Source organism: Columba livia, chromosome 6, assembly GCF_036013475.1.
Source record: "Columba livia isolate bColLiv1 breed racing homer chromosome 6, bColLiv1.pat.W.v2, whole genome shotgun sequence".
Classification (NCBI taxonomy): Eukaryota; Metazoa; Chordata; class Aves; order Columbiformes; family Columbidae; genus Columba; species Columba livia.
The window spans coordinates 6,946,788-6,966,716 of NC_088607.1; positions in this window are offsets into that span (position 1 = coordinate 6,946,788).

The window sequence follows — 19,929 nt, forward strand, 5'->3', positions numbered from 1 at the left end:
AAAAAGGTAAGGCTATTTATTCACAAACATGCGGGAAAACTGAAAGCTTTTCTGTCTGTCTTTGCTTTTCAAAAAACATCACATGTGCAAAGTTTTCTCCCAGAATGGTCTGGGAACACAATTCCCAAGTTCAGAAAAAATGTTTTTGACTAAATAGATTTGTTTCTGATGGAGCTGTGAATGGAGCTATTAATAAATGTTATTAGAAAGACCATTAGATCTTTTCCAACTACTTTTCCTGTTAGCATGGTTGGTTTTTTGTTGATGGTGTTGTCTTATTTTTTTTGTCTCCTGGTAGCTCATAAAACTCACATTTAAAGAGTCTATTGTATTGTTAAATAAAAAAAGAAAAGCATAGCTGCTAGGGTGCTGTGTTGGACAGACTTGTCTGTAGATAATTTAGAGGGATCAGAAATGTTAACATTTCTGAGTACTGAACACTATTTGTATAGTGAATTTCAAAGGCTTTTCCTCATTTTACGTGAGATTTAATTTCAACACAAAAATTGTTCTGTGCTTGCAAAACCCACAGAGAGTAGCAAATGTGGAACTAGTACGTGACACGAGACACAAAGATACAAACCTGTGCTGCCTACATTGTGGGTATAAGGCATTTCTACCTAAGTCCACTGAGTGGGTCATCCCATAGAATGGGAAAGGCAGAAGTGCTGAAAATCAGACCTATCTAACCCCTAAAATCAGCTCTGCATGGAATCCCTGTTGGCTTTCTGATTGTCAGGTATGAGTGGCCATGGCTGACGTGGGTATTAGATCTAACATAAAGAAGCTGAATTTATACATCTGTAAAATGTGTGAACCTTTCTATTTATGTATATATACTTTTGCAAATAGAAAAATCACTTCTGAAACACAGTCTCTCTGTGAGCAGGTCCCTGATGACAAATCTGAAAAAAAAGAGCCAAAAACTTGAATAAAACAGATTAGAACTCGTAAGCCCTATGTGCAACAGGTGTGAAATCTAGATGCAATGTGCATTATATTACCACCTGTGCTCATCTGATTCTGGCCAAAACAATATCCTCTGCAGGTGTACACACGTAGGTATGTAAAAGTCCTTTAGAGCAAGGGGAGAGAGTGGCAGCTTTGGCTGAGTCAAAGAACATTTAGCTGAATGCCAGAGGATGACCAGGTCTGTGTGCAGAAGTATCTGGGACCCACATGCGGGCACAAACACTGAGGAACATCTTTTGCTAGCTCGATTTCTCTGTGTACTGCTGCTGATCCATCTGGAAATGATGTCACATGCCAGTTGCAATATTTCCTGGCATTAATAAAAGGATCAATTAGACAAAGAGAGTTGTATTTATCATATTTATGAGGTGATTCTGACATTTCTTTTTCTTTTCACTTTTTTCCTTTCTGCTTCAGTAATAGCTGAAGAATGCTGATGAGATACTAATTACAGTAATTCAACTCTTAACTGTTCCCAGTGGGTGAAGTTCAAACCCAAATGAAAGGGGTTTGGATGGAGAAGTTACACATTTCACCGGTGATCCTAGTTTCTCAGCTTCTGTGGAGCTCCAGGTCCACCAGGGAAGTGCTCCTTGCTCTATGACTACATGATATTCCTTCCTCATCAGTTCAATGTTCATTAAAACTGTGGGAGAGATCCTAGAAGACTTTTCTTAAACCTGCTGCATTATTTCCTATAGGGAATAAGCCATTTATATGTCTCTCATTCAGCTGAGATAGGTTCTCAGCAACATCTTTTCACAGTGACCTGCATCTCACTTATCCACAGCTTTTTGGACAGTAGGGCATCCAAGTCAGGGGGAGAGATATACTTGGTGCATTTGCAAGACTTTGTTATTCAAAACACAGTTTGAAAATGGCTGTAGGAATTTAATTAGAAACTTCCATTAGGAGATTAGATGACTAGAACAAAGAAAACCAGTGAAAAGGCTTCTTATTAAAACCAGTAGCACTGCAGAATATTGATAACATAACAAAGGAATGAGTGGATATGCATAGCAAATTATTAAAGGTTACAGATAAATGTCCAAAAGTTGCTTAGTTTCTGGTTATCCCAGTATATACAGAAGCCACTGAGACACGATGACACTCAGTCCCTGCTCCTGCAGAATACTGAGGACAGCCAGGGCTGTCAGAGTGCAAAGCTAAGCAGTGCTCTGCATTAGGTCTTTGCATCCTTTCTGCCCTGGTGCATAAATGAACCGTGAACTGAAACATACAAGCCTACAGGTTACAGCACAGATTCTACCCACAAAGATTAGGAACTGTAAACTCCTCTGATGAACAGTCATGCCAGGCAAAAGGGGAGTTTATGCCTGGAAAAGGACTGGAGCGAGCAGAGTCTCAGTGCTCTGTGACACTACAGAATCCCTAAATACCCTCACTGGGCGACATCAGCTCAGGTGAGCCTCAGTCCTACAAATTCTGCCCAGAAAACTGTCTTGGTGGAGTCAGAAACTTTCACAGGGAATCAAAAAATCAATAAATAATCTAAGATCAAACTTGGACATAATGTGAATAAGTTCCCCTTCCCGGAACTCAGATGAGTTGTTGCCACTCGTGGTCAGATTTTAGCATCTACTTACTCCAAACGCTTCTGCTGTTTCCATCTGAGACAGGTCCACATTCACTGCAGCCATTAAACCCCAACTTCTTCTTGTTCTGCCCTCTACAAAAATCTGATCGGTACCTAATTTTACAGTTTACACAACTAGGAGCACAGTCTTATTTAAATCATTCTTTGTGATACAGCCTAGCCCACTTTTGAACATTCAGTTTTTCGAAACTCAGGCAAAAGCGGTTAATGTGTTTACAGTATGTATGGAACAAACAACTGAGGCACAAAGCATCTTTCTTTTCAAAACAGAAGTGCTAGATGTTCCCAACCATCAAGCGTAAGACTGTTCATTATGTCTACATGACATTGTAATATGGAGCTAGCCCAGGGCTAACTAGCCAGCAAAGCACTGTGTTGATGCAGGTATGTTGCTGTCAGTATTCAAGTTAGGTCATGCAGAGTTTGATCAGGTACCTTTGCATGATACTTCAGAACACAGGGAATGATGAATTGTAATTTTTTAAAATGCCTTGCCTACCAGGGATGTACAGAGTCCATTTCTCTGAATATAGATGAACACACACTCTATTATTACTTGAGAAAGTAATAATAATAACCCAGACAAAACCAATACATGAGTAGGCAAACACTGCCTACCCCAGCCTGAGCCTTCTCACAACCAAAGACCCTCGAATCTTTTTCATGTGCCAGTGGAGCCCAGTGAGCCAGCACGAACCACCTTGTGTCCCCCTGCGCTGCTGGAACAGTCTCACTTTCCAATTCCAGCCCCTTCGTAATGACACTAATGTGACTTCAAACAAAGAGTCAGCTTTGCTGGAGATTAATAGATCTGCAGTCACCTCTGTATTAGCTGAACTGTAATACCTGCTGTCCTGCTAACGCAGAAGCCAAAGCAGTACAGCCTGAAACTGCCAATGGCAACAATTCGACAACTTTTGTCTACGGAAAAGTAAAAAACCCAATAAATTAGCACACAAAGATTTACAGAGATGAGTTTCCTCTTTGTTAATACAAGACAGCATTTTAATGGTTACCAGTTACTAAGAGGTTAAAAAATTTGAATATTTCCAAGAAAAAGTAAGGGTATTACAAGATGAGTAGATAGCTAGATGGATGACTGTAAAATACTAGAAAATTGCTGATTGCTTTGCTAAAGGGCAGAGGCAAATTACAATCATTGTCTTTTGTTCTTACGAACCCAAGGCATTTTTTTTTTTTGGTAGTCAAGTTATTCTAAAATGAACCATATAAGAAGCTGTGATGTCCCGGGAAAAAGTGAATATAACCCAGGACATTTAAATGGGTCACGAAACCATCCTGAAGCGATACTGAAATACTCGATAAATTTGCCTATTTCACAGGCTTCATGTGGTCTGGAAAAGGCTAGAAAACATGTCTTTTTAGCAACACTACAGTATCTTAAGGTCAATGTTATGGTAACACAAGCTTCCTCCCTTTCATTGCAGAAAAGAAATTGTATGGCTACTGCAAGATAAAATCCCATCGGTTCTTCTTACATTCCTTGCTGATGAAACTAGATGGAGTTACCTGCTTAGAAAAGCAAGGAATAAGGAGGAGGAGCATGTAATGGAGGCAGAACAGCTCCAAAACAGACCCTTCTTGGTTAATATAGGATTCCATAATTTTTATTATCCTGCTAAAACAAACCAACCCCCTCAAATCCAAACATCAGAACCCCTTTACCTTTTCAAAAGCCTGTGATGGTTCCTGAAAAAAATTCTTTTGATAATACTGTGACCATTCCTTTCAGAAACTCAGAAAATGAAACAAACTTTCTCTCTGAAGAAAAATTAAACCACCTCCAGTCTGCGAGGCTGTTACATACACAGAGTACAGTTGCATTTCCATAGCAGCTATAAGCTTCTCATCCTAGCAGCAACGTGGACTAGAATGCCTTTTTGCTTTATCACATCCTTGTTTTGTCATGAAGAAGTGCAATGATTTCATGCAAAAGTAGAATAATTCCTGGGACCACCACCCTATTCTGGCCACGGTTGAGAGGTCCCTTGAGCTGAAGCTCAGCAAAGGAAGGTTTGCTTTACCCTGGGGTCTCCTCAAAGCCCTGCTCAGACAGTTGACACTGGGGAAAGCCAGGGTGGCACCTGGAAGGCTCTCCTGTCACCATTCCTGAAGGTGACAATCAGACCCTGAAGCAAAGGGCCACCCTGGGTACAACTGGGATCTTTGGAAGTCAGCAGCCTCTTGGACCCCTACCTTCTTCAGGCAAGAGCTCCTTGAAATTCCACTCAAAGTAACTCTTGTATTTCCCCCAACCACACAATATCTGCTTTAAGCTCATGTTTATATGGTAATATTTAAATTATAAAGCACTAGCCTCTCACCTTTAGGTTCCTGGCTGGATTCAAACTCTCCTCCGATGGGAAATGAGTTTGGTGGCCTAAGCTGAGTCCTGAGTAGACAAAAGTGCTTATCTCCAAACTCCAAACATAATTCAGCACAACATGGCATGATTGGAACTCTCTGCCCAGGAAAAGACAAGGAATGAGCTTGTGTCAAAAGTAAATTACCTATGTAATCAAATCAATACTGAATTCAAAGTGGAAATATCAAAATTATCAGGTGGTGCTGTGGAGACTACAAAATTGCTGTTTAGCACAATGTTTTCCAGCCATATTCAAAATGAGAAATGTCATTTAGAGCAGATAAACTACACAAAATGAGGTCAAAGCTGCAAAGAAGCATAAGCTGAGAATCTTAATAAATTAAAGAATTCCCTTGAATAGCACCTTATCTCCCTTGGAAGAACGCATACAGTCTGGAACCATGTGTCCTCCCTTCTCCCAGGTACGAGGTAAAGAACAACCATGATCTGCATCTCTGATACGTTTGAAGATGGCTGAGGATGTGGTAGAAATATCATTTAGAGGCGAGTCCTTATGCAAATTGGATGAGTTTAAAACTGGACATTGTGGCAAAATTCCAACAGATGAACTAACATATCTTTAAGTTACAAGAGATTCAAGAAACACAAGTACAGTTCTCAGGTGGGAGGGGATAAAAAGATTTAACAGGCTGTGAACCTCTTCACCTGGTGATAAAGAAAGTAAAAAAAAAGCATGTATTTCTGAGAAAAAAAATATGTTGTGATTCCTAAACCATCTCCTGGTCAACTTAATGTGGCATTAGATATTCACTTCTTCCCTGCCTGCTTGCTTTATAGTGTCTACCCTTTACTCACAACAAAATGGATGACAGTTTCATTGCTGCATGAGATCACTTGTCCAACTTTGAATTACTGATCATAAAAATATCAGTTATTCTTTGAAGGATTGTTTGAACACTCTTTTTTTTTTTTATTATTATTATTATTTTTATCAGCATTACTGCTTAGTGCAACATACACAAGGGGTTGAGGGGGGAAGTGATGGTGGAAAGAAATCAAACCTGGCTGAAGAGCTATGAGTTTGCAATACCCTACCCATACAAACAAGCTTCTATCGCAGTTATAGACAGCAGAAATAAAAGGGAGCTTTTTGGCTCACAGCTATAAAAAAAAAATTATCATAGTGATGAAGTTCCTCAGCCATCAACAGAGCTGTGATAACGCTGTTTGATGATGATTTTCCCATGAATGTTAAACAGCCGCCACTGCGGAGGAAAAGGAGCTTATCTGCACCTAATACTGATCTCTAATTCCTGCCCTTCTTGAACCATCCATTTTCTAACAGCATTAACTGGCAAATTTACATCCCATCTTAATGCTGCTAAAGAGGACAGGAGATGAAGAGTAAATGACAGCAGTGTAATGAGGATGGCTTTTTTCTCCTTTCTCTTTAATGGCTGAAGATTTACACAATTGTCTGTAAGCTTATATAGAGAGCTTACCTGAACCTTTTGCCAGCATGGATTCAACTTACAGGAGCTTTTGTTAACTAAATACACATAAATATTTTTAAGGAGGTTTAATATTGTGACTTCAAAGAAAGCTAAAAGACAGGATGAGAAAAAATATTTTTTAGCATTTTGATTATGGATAAAAATTGCTCACATTTCTTTCTTAAGCAGATGCGGTTGTATTTCCAAAATACAAAAATCAGATTTTAATAAAAATTCTTTTTCTGCTAAAAAATACATTCCTTTTTTATAACATGTAGGAGAACAATCATTTTTCAGGATACAGAATTTTAGTGAAGAATTATCTCCAAAACTCAGAAACCAATGGTTATCCAAATACATTATGTAGAGCTGTTTTGCACGTGTCACCCACAATATGGATTGCTTTCTGATCATGGAGCTTCCATCAGAACAGAAGGCACTGCTCTGCATGGCAGAAAGGAGAGGAAGAATGGAATGTTCTAATATAGGAAACCACAGCAACAATACTTGGCCAGATTCAGCCCAAGTATTTCTATACATCCAGATAGTAGTTGCAATGGAAATTAGAACCAGTTCAAGATGTGCTGTTGCTATTTGAAAGGCTCTTGGTCTGGCTCAGGCTATTGCTGATATACAACAGACTAAATTTAATTAGGAAGATTTTTCTTTAAGATAGCCTTTTTTTTTTTTCCCCAGTTCTTAATTTACTTCATATATATTATTTCTCTAGGGTATGCGAGAACGGCTGTAGTGGAGAGGAAAAACACAAAATATTGTTTAGAAATGCAAGGGTGGAGGCTTCAACTCCTGCCTCATGAGTCTGTCTGAAAGAAATTCAAGAGAGGGGACTTGATGTCTTTTCAAGGAATTTTGTTATAATCTATTAAGTGTACTCCTCAGAAACGTCAGTGTTTGTTGAATACACGTTGCCACTCTTTCCATATCAAGACACAAGTTTTTAATACATAGGAAAATATGCATCTATTTTTGTATGGCTATCTATACACATATATAAGGAGAATATTGTATCAAATGTATATGACAAATATAAACATCTAGCATACTAAAATATTAAAAAATCAATTTTTATTCTTCTTTCAGTGACATTTGTATACCCTTCCCCTCCCTTTCTCAATGGGAAAACTGCTAATGTACCTTGAGAAGAGCTTCTCAGCAGTGTACACCTCTCGTTGCTCATCTAATGAATGTTCAAGAGCCCCGAACCATTGTTGTTTCAGAAATGAGAAACAACAGCAGTCCCAGGCCAGTTACTATCACTGTGCCGACTGTTGCGACATATGTTCCTGGAAGCAGGCGTATCTCAAAATACAAACCTTCTTTATGCTTAAGATGATAATTGGCATTTATATTTTGAGGACGTTAGGACATGCTGCACGTAGAACCCAAGACATCCAACACACAACATACACGATGGATTACAGAATTATATACTTTGCCATTAGGTATAAATGAAAATTCGGGTGGCTATCCCTCTAAATACATCTCTTGGTCCTAAGAAGCTGATAAAGTAAGCTAATTTGTAATTTGTCATTACTGTCCAAAACAACATAAACCATTTGTGCTTCAATTTAATCCAGTCAGCTGTCAACCCCAGCTAATTGGCCATAGATTTCTTCTAAACTGTTAAAAACACCTGAATTACTTGTTATAACTAGATCTCAGAGGGTGAAATAGAAGCAATACTCACTCAGAATAAATAAATGTTTCTGTTTTTTGATCACTTCTGACCACAAAACTGATTTTTTTTTTAAATATACCAGTTTTAAGTGGTATGTTGCCATGACCCAACACTTAGGTTCCAAAATCGCTGATGAAGTTGTCACACAGAAGTCTCCACAGAAGAAACAGAGAAGTCTGCGTTTCATGACATATGAATCAAACCAGTTTCAGAGGCTGGGAAGGTCTGTATAATCCCCTTTTGGTTTTGATTTTCCCTTGAGTATCATCCAAACCTTCACTACAGTTGGGTTTTTGGCAGACAGAATTGTCTTGTCAGACCAGATTGCCTCTTCCAAACAGGTCCCAAATTGAATCACTTTGCCCACTTTTTAGATCTGAAATAACCCCATACTGATTAATCCAGCTGCCTGCATGACATATTAGCACTCTCCAATCTAACTTTCCATGCTGGCTCCTGAGAGAACCAGGACACAAAGGAAGAGGCCTCAGCTCAGAAGAAAACAAGAACCTTAATGCACAGTGGGATATAAATGTAGAGGACACTGGAAACAAATAGAGGAAAAACAACTGGCATTTGTGCCTCACCATCTCCCCAGGGCTGTAACCATGAAAGAATCTCACTACAGCTACATAAGAGTTTTCTACAAAATGCTATTTCCAGGAAGAAAACCGCTCTTTTCAGGAAAATCAAAACATTATCATTTCCTTATAAAAATAGAATTAAATTTATCTATCAGGCAAATATTCCCTTTGAAATAATTGGAAGAGGTTCGGGATTTGCCTTTTTTTTTTTAAATGAAATTGAAACTGATTCATTTAAAACATCTGAATTGTACTTCCTGCGAATCACTGCAGTATAATAGGAAAGAAAACACAGTTCAGTGTTACAGCACACCATCGAAAACATCTGTTTGGTCTAACAAACTAAAATGAAACATTTTAATAGTTTTCAATTTTTTACATAACTAGCCATTACACTGGAAAATCAGACTGATACAATGAATCTACAAATACTAACATTTTGGCATAGTAGATACACACACACACAAACTTAGATCTACAATTACAATTGGTTTACAGTTGGCTGCATGGCAAGAAGGCAAAACCCGGGGTCAGCATGGCAGTGTTGCCAAGAACCTCACAATAAATACCCAATTTTCATTTTGCTGCCCACCATAAATAAATACAGCAGTATGAACGTAAACCAGTGAAGCAACAGTAGAGGTCCAGCTGCACTGCACACTTAAAATGAGATTAAAAGATGAAATATAATTAAAATATCATCACAAAATTTCATTGTCTTCTCATGTTGTAGCATGTGCTGTCAGAATCGCTGTTGGCAATGCAGCACGCAAAGTATACCAAAACTGTACCTTACTATATATTGCAGAATTTTTGTGTGCATGTAACTAATGTTTTAGCACAACAGGACAGTGAAGATGCACCTTCAACTGCACTTCGCAAAGTATTTTCTCGTAGGCTGCATATTTGGAAAGAGAGGGGACAAAGAAATACTGGAGGAAAAAATAAAGACAGAAATTAGGGGTTCATAAAGAAAGTGCAGACACACCCTTAAAACAAACAAAAATCCTTAAATTTCATCCGAATTGCTTGAACACATCATAAAGCCCCAGATTCTGTCAACACTAAAGCCTTACAAAAAGAGATGGGAAATATGATGTGGCATAACTCTGCATTTAATCAAGGTGAATCCCTCTTTGCTGATTATCACATGAGGATAGATTTCCTGCTCCACTCTCTACCTTTACACATGAAGAAAGACACCATGACTGATAACATCTAAAACCATAATAAGAAAAAGAGATTATGTTAACTGTTGCTTAAGAAGTTTCTCTGTACCAGAGAAACAAACAAATTGAAGGCTTTAAAAATCAAAGGGCAATTTAATGTTGCAGTTCTACACAAACACAAAAGGACTAAGAAAGAGCTGCCTCCCCTTGTTGCAGGTAGATCACAGAACTCTCACTGTTTTGAGCATGTCAGCGGTGGCTTCCAACTTCCACCACCTCATACCAGCTCTGGGAACACATGGCCGGCTGGCTTTATCCTCACAACTGGATTATAGGCTTGATTATTGTAACTGAGAGAAGAAAAATGCTTCTGGGAAGAAAACATTCAACATATCTGAATATGTGAGGTCTGATTTTGTGAGTGATGTGGCTCCTTTTGCCCCACCACCTATCTGGAATACTCAGCCAGAGTTCCCTCCCAGACTACAGTGGTACTAAATTGCATAATATAAAGGAAAATGATTTTATTTGGCAGAAAAAATAAGCTAAATACAGAATGAACAATCTGCATCAGACAGCCCTAAATCAGGACCCAGAACAACAAAAAATCTCAATATGTTTCACTGAACTGAAAATAATTTCTCACACAGAGGCTGTTCTGGGGAAGATGTGTAGCTATAATACAACATGCTTGAGAAAGCCAGGGAACAACTGGATCCTGCTCTAGGAAGAAATGTTTGACGACAGTGAAGCCAGGAAGTGATTTGCAGCTGAGAGATAACGGTGACTGTCCTGGAGTCCCACAAGACACTTGCAGGGACATTGCAAGTGACCCTGAGCAGCGTGTGCAGTTCATCTCAGGTGAGCTCCCAGATCTTTCTCTCTCTCTCCCTCCCACACATTGGCTCGCAGATGAGGATGTGGATGCCCACAAAGTTCAGTACCATCAGCTTTACTGCTTGTCATTTGATACAGTCCTATGCTCTGGAACTCTTTGCAATCCTCACGTGGCCACCCTTACTTCTACAATGTGCTAAGATACCTGCCTGGCTTTATTTTATCATTTTGTGATTGAGAAATAAAAAAGAAGAAAGAGGGAGTCATGCCAAAGTGTGACTTTATATCTAACCACTCAATACTGGGCATATGGACTTGATCAAATAGATGGAAGCTGTGCATTAAGCACAACAAAAGATAGGAGTAAATATTAACCAGGCTCTGTTAACTTTTTACACACAAAGCCCACAGCGTTTTCTTTTGTGAATGTGTCAAATTACAATGCTTATAAAGCAGCCTTGCGAATTCAGCCTGTGCAAAATATCACTGATGACATTTTTAAGTGGTCCAGTTTGAAAATGTGACCCTTAGAGACTTGATGAATAAAATTAGTCAACTCTGTAACTTTAAAATAGCTCTTTTCTAATTAAAGTGTGATGAAGCTTTCAGCCTATCTAGCTTGGGATGCAGAGTGCACGAGCAAGCCAATTAGAGATAGTAGCAAAAACAAAATGGTGTCACAAAAAGATTTACCACATCAGTCCCTCCAGTAGCTGCACCATTTCTGCTGATAAAGGTGAAACAACAGCTCCTGCTGCAGCTGAGGCTGGAGCTAATGTTAAGCTGACAAATCAACTTTTAGAGTCTTGGGAGATTCAGCGGAGCTATCAAGAGGCACAAAGGCTACTAATGCTTATGTCATACTTCTCAACTCTCACACTTTACCCAGGAGACGCCAGATTTTTTTGGCTTATTTTTTTTTTTTAATTTTTCTATTCTCCTGGGTAAAAAATCAAAGAGGCCCATTAATTCAATGAGAATTTCACATATCTCACTGCTTGATTTTTTTTCTTCCACGAGACTCACAGTTTGAGGTTGAGAAGTATGCTTTACTTTGATAATGACACCCTGAAGGGTAGCACTGGTAGAAAGATGAACGTGCAACAAAATCCCAGCTGCTGCTATTCAACGCAAACATTCAGTACATGTCGATGCTTGAACTCAGGTGGAGAGACCACCATATATCATTACATTGCCGTTCAAGGAAGCCTACATAATAAGACATAACGAACAATTCAGCTGGTATTTGAACCTACATAGCACAGAAAAGAGAAGAGATTGGTCTGACTCTTGTAAGCAAGCATCCGGCTAGTGATAATCTGTCAAACATTTGCACGCCTTGTGGTAATCTGGTTCACCACTTCTGAGAGTACGTGATTACATGCTTACTTGAACAAATCTCCCTGCCTGTCTAGTGGTGAGCATTAGTAGAAACGGGACGAGACAAACAGATATGATGCTACAAAAAGAAAACGCAATGATTTTTATGACGTTCCAATCTTTCATATCTAAAAACATTGTGGGTAAAGAAACCAAATTTTTGCAAAACTTGAAGTTCTAGACAAAAGCTAAAAGCAAATACCAAGGTCTTGCAAGTGAGGTACTTCTGCTGTTATGTTCAAATTATGTTCCAAAAAAAACAAGAATACAGCTCCTTTGTGGTCAAAAGCACACGTGTTTGGGCACCTGAGGGCAGAATTACCAGATCGCCTACACACTATATATTAACAAAACAACCCAATGTATTCTGTATGTACATTCAATCATATTTCACGTGGCACAATCTTAGTAGCATGAGTGGTAAAGACATACAAAAAGTATGTAGCTCAGATTTTAAAAATCTATACCCCACTTCAAACAAATCTATTCTCCTTTGCTTCAGTTGCAGCTAATTCTGCAAATAAACAGTATGTGCCTAATACATATACCATTCAGAAATTAAGATGACCTGTAAAATAGAAATGCAGATGCAAAGTTTCAGGACTCAGTCTCCCAATGCAGTTCATCTATGAAGTTCAGATCTGAAACTGAACTCAAATTGTTCATGTGAGGCTCTTCAAAGCCATAGGTTTAATTCAAGCTTAGCTGCAACATTATTATTATGAAGAAATGGTAATTACAAGGCTAAGATAGGCAGAGAAATTGGGAAAAAAATGTAAGGCAAAGCATAATTTTAAGATGTAGGTAAATATGGAAGAATTATGTCAGTTAATTACATGCAGGAGAATGGAAATTATATGAGTTAGGACCATGACATTATTGAAAGTAATAACAGCCAGTAATATATCATAGATTATATGAGATAAGTTGAAGAAGAGTAGATCCTTTACAGGTGCAATCAGACAAGGTCACAAGTAAGTAACCACCGTATAGGCTATCAGCTATGGATGTGATATGAAAACTGGCCTTGCTTTAGGAAATTGTGTAGGGATAGAGGCTGAAATGCTGTTTAATTACCACTCAGTTTTTCAGAGGGGGCAGAACAAAAGCCGAAAGATTATTTTCTGACTCATTGGATTAGCTATGATTGTAAAACATAGTGAAAACATCTGCATTTGATACAAAATGGTGTAATCATAGTGGAGGAGACCTTTGGAAACAGAACCATACTATGGACTTAGGGCTGGAAACAGGAACTAGAGTGAGAAAGTTCCTAAACCCTTAAAAACTCAGTAAACACGATAAAAGTCCCCAAATCAAGATTTGATTTTCAGGCTGCATATAACAGAGGAAAGACATCAGAAGAAACTGTGCTAAACGTCCAGCAGAAATACATTTCTAATTGACCAAGGCCATTCTGCATTTATAAAGCTGACACCTGTATTTCTGATTTTGTCTCGCCAAAGAGGTTTTCTAAAACTGTCAGTTTAAGCTGCCCATGCAAAATACAATCTGTTTTTTCCTGAGGCCAGCGTTGTGTTGTTTTCTTTTTTTTTCCTGGGCTCTGAAAGCACAGCTCTGATACAAATCTACATCTCTGTGTGCCTGCTGCATTAGTGATCATGCTCAATGGCCTGTCTGCTGTGTGAGATTATGGGGATACTGAAGGCAGGGGGCAAAGGATCAGCCGGGATGTGTCCAAACTTCAAATCGCTGGCTACACCCCTGACTGAAGTCTACATAAATTATGTCCACCACGTTCCCATCATTTATTTCTTTTGTCATTCCTTCAAAGAACTCGGTCGTATTCTGTCTGACAGGATTAATTCTTGGTAAAACCATTGCTGATCTTCTTTTAATAACCCTTTCTCCTATAAATACCCAGCGCTTTCATCCCTAATGATTGATTCTCCTATCTTAACTTTCAGCCATATATCTGAGGATAGCTATTGAAAAGCAAGCTTCATCTGCCAAGGCAAGTGTAAAGATGAACTCAGGTGCCTCTATGCTTAAATGTCTGTGTATCTATTTATCACCTGTTAAGGTACAAACAGCTCATCATTACAACAACCACTGGAGACGAAAACGGTATCCTTCACTCAGTCAATTCTAAAGCAGGAATCCTGGGTCTGGAAATACCGGTTTAACTTTTTTGAACATGAAAAGGAAAAAAAACAACCCTTTATCACAGATACTTTTCTGTCAGAAAACCATTTCCCACCCTCTCCATCAATACATGTCTGCTACAACTAACACATACATACTTTAAAAAGCGACCAGTTTGTTCTAATACAGACCCCCAACTTTTAGAGTTTCAAGCTACAAAATATACTATTTTACCATATTTGATTGGTGAAACTTTATGATACAATTGCAGGCAATAACTGAGGCTGTCATGTATTCTAGTATTCATACTTGGTTAGTTACAGTTTATTTCCTCCTGTTTGAAAACAGAGAAAAAACCATTGTATTGGCTCTTGCTAATACATATTTGCATGCCTGTGTCCACTCTAGAACTCGCTAATGCAATTCCCTTCAGCATTTTGTAGGTCTCACTATTGCACTGATGAAGAAACTTCAGCTAGCATGGAACTTGGCTGCTGAAATTTTGACTGACACCATGCATGAAAATCACATTACCCTGGTTGTAAAAAACCTTCTCTGGCTACCTGTAAAGTACAGGATTATGTGTAAAGTCCTAGTTATTAACTTACAAGTCCTTAAATTGACTTGGGTTTGAATACCTCAGAGACATTCTGGAACCATACATCCCCAGTCGTTTTCTTTGGTCTCAGTCAATTGGATTAGTTCTTTTTGGCTGAAGACATTGAGCTACAGGGCATTTTTAGTGTTTGCTCGCTCCTCATGGAATTCATTAACCATGGAGGTCAGACTAGCTGACTCTCTAACATGCTCTAAATCTGAACTTAAGGTATACATTTCAGATTGCTTATTAGGATGTGTAAAAGTTATACGATTCTCTTTATTAGGTTTCTATAGTCTTTTCACATACGTACATATCAGTGAGTGTCAGTAATTTCAGAACTAGAATTAGTCTTGTCTCAGGATTATTCTCCACCTATGCACTGCAGGAAAAAAAATACAGTATTATTGCAACTTTTCCTAATAACTTTGCAAGGATCTGCAGAGAAGAGACTTGGCAGATGGAAACCCAATGCTTAGACAAGACATTCCTATCTTTTAAAGCACCTTTGACAACATGATCTAGATCAATATTTCCAGGGAGCAGAGCAGGCAAAATAAAGAGAAACTCTCTTTTTAAGTTTTTTGAAGTCTTTCATTCAATTATTATGAGTATTTGCTTTTAAGATATTTATAACTGTCTTCCTTTTTCTCATCAGTACCCACCCAAAGAAGCTCCCTTGGTTTTAGCTAGTCTGCACCTCAGTAAACGAGCACTGAATTCAGGTATGAGACCAAATCAAGCTCTGATCTAAATAATTAATAAGACTAGATGAGATCATAAATTTACTGCACTAACAGGTATTCTTATGAACCCCTGTGTGGTGTGATGATACTTATATTCCATAGCGGTACTGCAGGTGGACAAATTCTAAATTATATTCTAAACCAGAAAAGCATAATGAACTTCTAAGTTTGACTAATGAGATGCTCGTCTAACGCTATCCAGTTTGGCCCTCCCCCTCTGTCCTAGGCAAAAGTCTTAACCAGCTGCAGCGAGGATCAAAAGAGGGATGCGCCTAATCCATGAGCGTGCTCCCTGTATTGGTGCAGCATATAAAGAACAATGCCCTATCAGCAGTGTCTGAATAACTGTGTCTTGAGCTTGCATGCCAACAGTTACGGGTAGATGTCATCACTTTAAAAAATAAAAGCTGTTTCCATAGACATGCAAGACAGATCGGTGAATTTGCCTGGTTTAAATTAGGCTGAGTGGTTCATGCTGGCGTAAGGAGGGGGACGATATTTTAATAAAACCAGCCAAATCAAACCTTCCCTGCCCAATCGACTTTTCACAGAACAGGCTGACAAGGTATTAAAAGCTGTTCCATTGCATTCGGCATGTGAAAAGGGTGCCTGGCATCTAGATTTAATAGAGCCCTAAATAGCTATAGATAATTTATTCTAGCTATGGCTTTAAGTTCTGTTTTTCAGAGAATATGAGTCTTACAAAAATGGTTTCCATGCAAATCAAAACCAGCTGAAAGCTTGCCAAGGCCAAGATGTAATTTAAGATGGCATTTAAGCTGCTCTGTCTCTTCTGCCTCTAGAGATATCATCATAAAATAAAAGAATTCATCAGGTAATGTTTTCTTCATTATTCAACCGCACAATTCTGAAGTGAAAAAGATAATTAGACATACAGTGCTGTCGACACATAGTTTATGAGGAGATTCTGATTAATTAGCTACGGTAAAAGGTCTTTATATAGTCATAATTAATTTATATTTCAAGAAAAAAGGCAAACAGACAGTACACAGATTTTAATATTTCTTTCCTCTGACAAATTTATCAAAGTAATTCTGAAGTTCTGTTGAACCTATTGCACTTCATTGTTTCTTTATAAAGCAGGAAACAGACAACTAATATTGACTTTCCTGGGACCCAGACAGCTTAACACTCTCACACCACTCTGAAAAATGCGTATTTTCTCTGTTGAACCAGCAAGCGAAACCACTGTGAGCTGCTCACCAAGACACATCTTGGTCTGGAATACATTGAACCAACAACGCAAAATTTGGATGTAACACACAAGTTGCCTTCCAAGTTCCATCATACTTGCTTCTACCAAATTGACCTGATTTATAGTAGGACTGAGGTCAAAAGGTGATTATTCCATATTTCCTTTACTTTTGCACATTCAGTATTAGCCAAAGGAGTTAGACATATTGTCTTCATATATTGTCATGTTAGCTCTGGGCTCGTGCTCACACTCACATCTAAACTCCCCTCACTTACCTCACAGGCTACACGTTGATTTACGCTCTGGTTAACACCGCAGTGAGCCGACCAGTGCCGCTGGCAAAGAGAAGCACGACGCAAACTCAAGCAAATTCAAGTGCGCAGAAGAAATGCAACCTGTTCAAACCACATGGTACACAGAAAAAGGGAGCCCGTAGTCAGGGACAGGCAACAAAGACAAAGCCACAGAGACTAAATTGTGTATTTTCAGTAAATTACCTCCGGGGATTAATTTAATCCAAATAAGAGAGATGAAAACGTGAGTGATCTTTGAGACAGTCTTAAAACTGTATCACTGTGTTTTCAGGTATAATAGCCATAGCACCTATGTACTATGATATAAAGTTTCGTTTTTTTTCTGAAACAAACACATTATGAATTCACGTTTGGGTGTGAGGCTAAAGGTACAAGCACACATGCAACCACCAGATTCTGATGAGGGATTGATGTTCCCTTCTTTCAGTCACTTATTCTGAGAGAGACTTAGAGGTAAAGTCTCCACTTGGGACCTTCATCAACAACCACTGGGGACTGTCGGAGTCTTTCCGATTTAATTTGGCTCAGCGCTTTGAAAATGCTCAGGTGGCACTTCAGCCACGAGCGGAATTAGAAAGACTGCAAAAACCCCTGTTTCTTCTCTTGTTTCAGCAAGAACATTAGTGATAAAAAGTAGCTTAAAAATCCTAAACTGCAAGATGCCAAGTAATGTCCATTCAATTTCTGGTTAAGCTTATTTGATGCAGTATATTACTCAGAATGATTTGGAGCTATAAAAAATGTTACAATAGTGAAGATTCCTGAATAAATAATTCTCAGTTAAGTGTTAGCACCTAATTATATTAACTTATAGTAATTACTGATTCAATTACGAAATTGAAGATTAACCTGAAAATGCAGACTGGCTAATTTATTTTTATGATAGCTATACACTAATAGTACATGCAGTTGGGCTTCTCTAGGCACAAGCAAGTTAAGGGTTATTTTAACACTCATTTAGGAAGCTAAATAATCTTGCAACATTTTAATACATGACTAGAATACCTACTGAATTGTGTTTGACACAATGTTGCATTTTATTTTTCTATAGTTTGTGGTATCTCGCATAGAAACAGGGGTAGAAAAAGACCTTGATATCTATAATCTCTGATTATAGTTTTTATTTTTTTCCAGTCAAAATTTGCTTTTCATGTCAGAATCTGACTTTTACAATAAGTAAAAGAAGCAAACATGTTTGTGTTTGGATTTTCTGTTGGGAACAGGAAAGTTAGAGAATGCTTTATGTTTCAAGTTGGGGTAGAGGGGAGAATAGGTGCAACAGTCAGTTCAAATGATTTCAATTAAGTATTTAGGGACAGCATTTGACTATTAAGAACAGTGAGGTGAAGATGACTCAGGTAAAGCTTCCTTTGGGTCAGGGAAGAGGGACTTGATGAACTCCTGAAGCTCCTTCCACACCTCAGATTTTCTGAAGGTGTGTAAAATAAGACTCCTGGTGTTTTGATCTCTTATGTAATCTCATTATTATAATTTTTTCAAAACACAGTAAAATAAATTAAAATAAAAATATCATTTTAGTTTATTCAGCCTAGCAGAATAACTGCAAACTTTCCATATTGTGTGTGACTAAGGAGAGAGTGTTGCCACAGATTTCTACTTTAAAGTCACATGACTGAAAAAATCACAGCATGCCTTGGAATCTTAAACAGGTAATTTCTCCCAAGTCAAACTTTCCGTGATGATTTATTTATTGTGCTACTTACAATAAATATCACGATTCTCAACTACAAAGATAACAAGCTGTACTTGCGAGCGGTACATGTCGCATATTTAAGAAGTAACAAAGCAGTGAAGATTACTTCACGTGTACAGATTATGTATTATTTGTTAGTGTGTCACTTCCAGTGCTCTTTCTTTTCAAAGCAAAAGTATAAAAAACATGTGATTAGCTATGACACTTTATGTGTTAGCTTTTACCCAGATAAATGTCAGATTTAGATAATCCTATGGGATCTATGCTTCAAATACTTAGAAACATGACTCTGGAAGTTTAAGAAAATATATACATACATATTATTGAGATTAGTACACCAACTAGTACAGTCCTGCAATAATAATGTATGGGGCACAACTGAGTTTAGCAACTATCTCCAAACACTTCCTGTGTGAATTAGTGGAAACCAAGTATTATATATGGTAAAGGGGAGTGGATTATTCAGTAAAGACGACTGATAAATATATAATTTCTCCCTAATTCGTCTCGGTCCTAGCACGTTTTTAAACATTTCAATCTCAAGTATATTTGTAACTTTCAGGAAGATAAAATGTAGTATATACGGCTTCAAAAAGTTACTGCTCTGGTTAATTCTTTCTCTTCCAATGTATGGGCTTTTACATAGGTAATTGGTTCTTCCTCTACCATTCCTTTTTGTCTATATTTTTCCCATTTTAAGTACCAAATTCCTACTGAGTGCTCAGACATCTAAGCTTCCGTATTAATACGATTGCTGTAAAGGCAAAACATCTTTCAGTTTTAAGAGGAGTTCCTAAAACTGGTCAACTTTTTTAGCCCATCATGGGCTAAGTATCTGTTAATGGTCTGCAACCCTTACAAAACGTGATATTTATTAGACACGCCGTTCTTGGGAACTGGACCTTGCAGGAAGATTTTGTAATTAAACCTCAGGCATTCAAATCCTTTTCAATAATTACTTTTGCTTTTGAATTTGTCTTTTAAGACACAGCCAAAAGCCATATGCACAATGTCACTACCTTAAAGGGAAACATTATGTCTTGTAGAGCATCTCAGAGAAACAAATAGTTTTAAGTGTATCCCTAGATCTTACTCCCGTGTCTCATACCATGCTGCTATGCAAGAAAGTGGAAAAA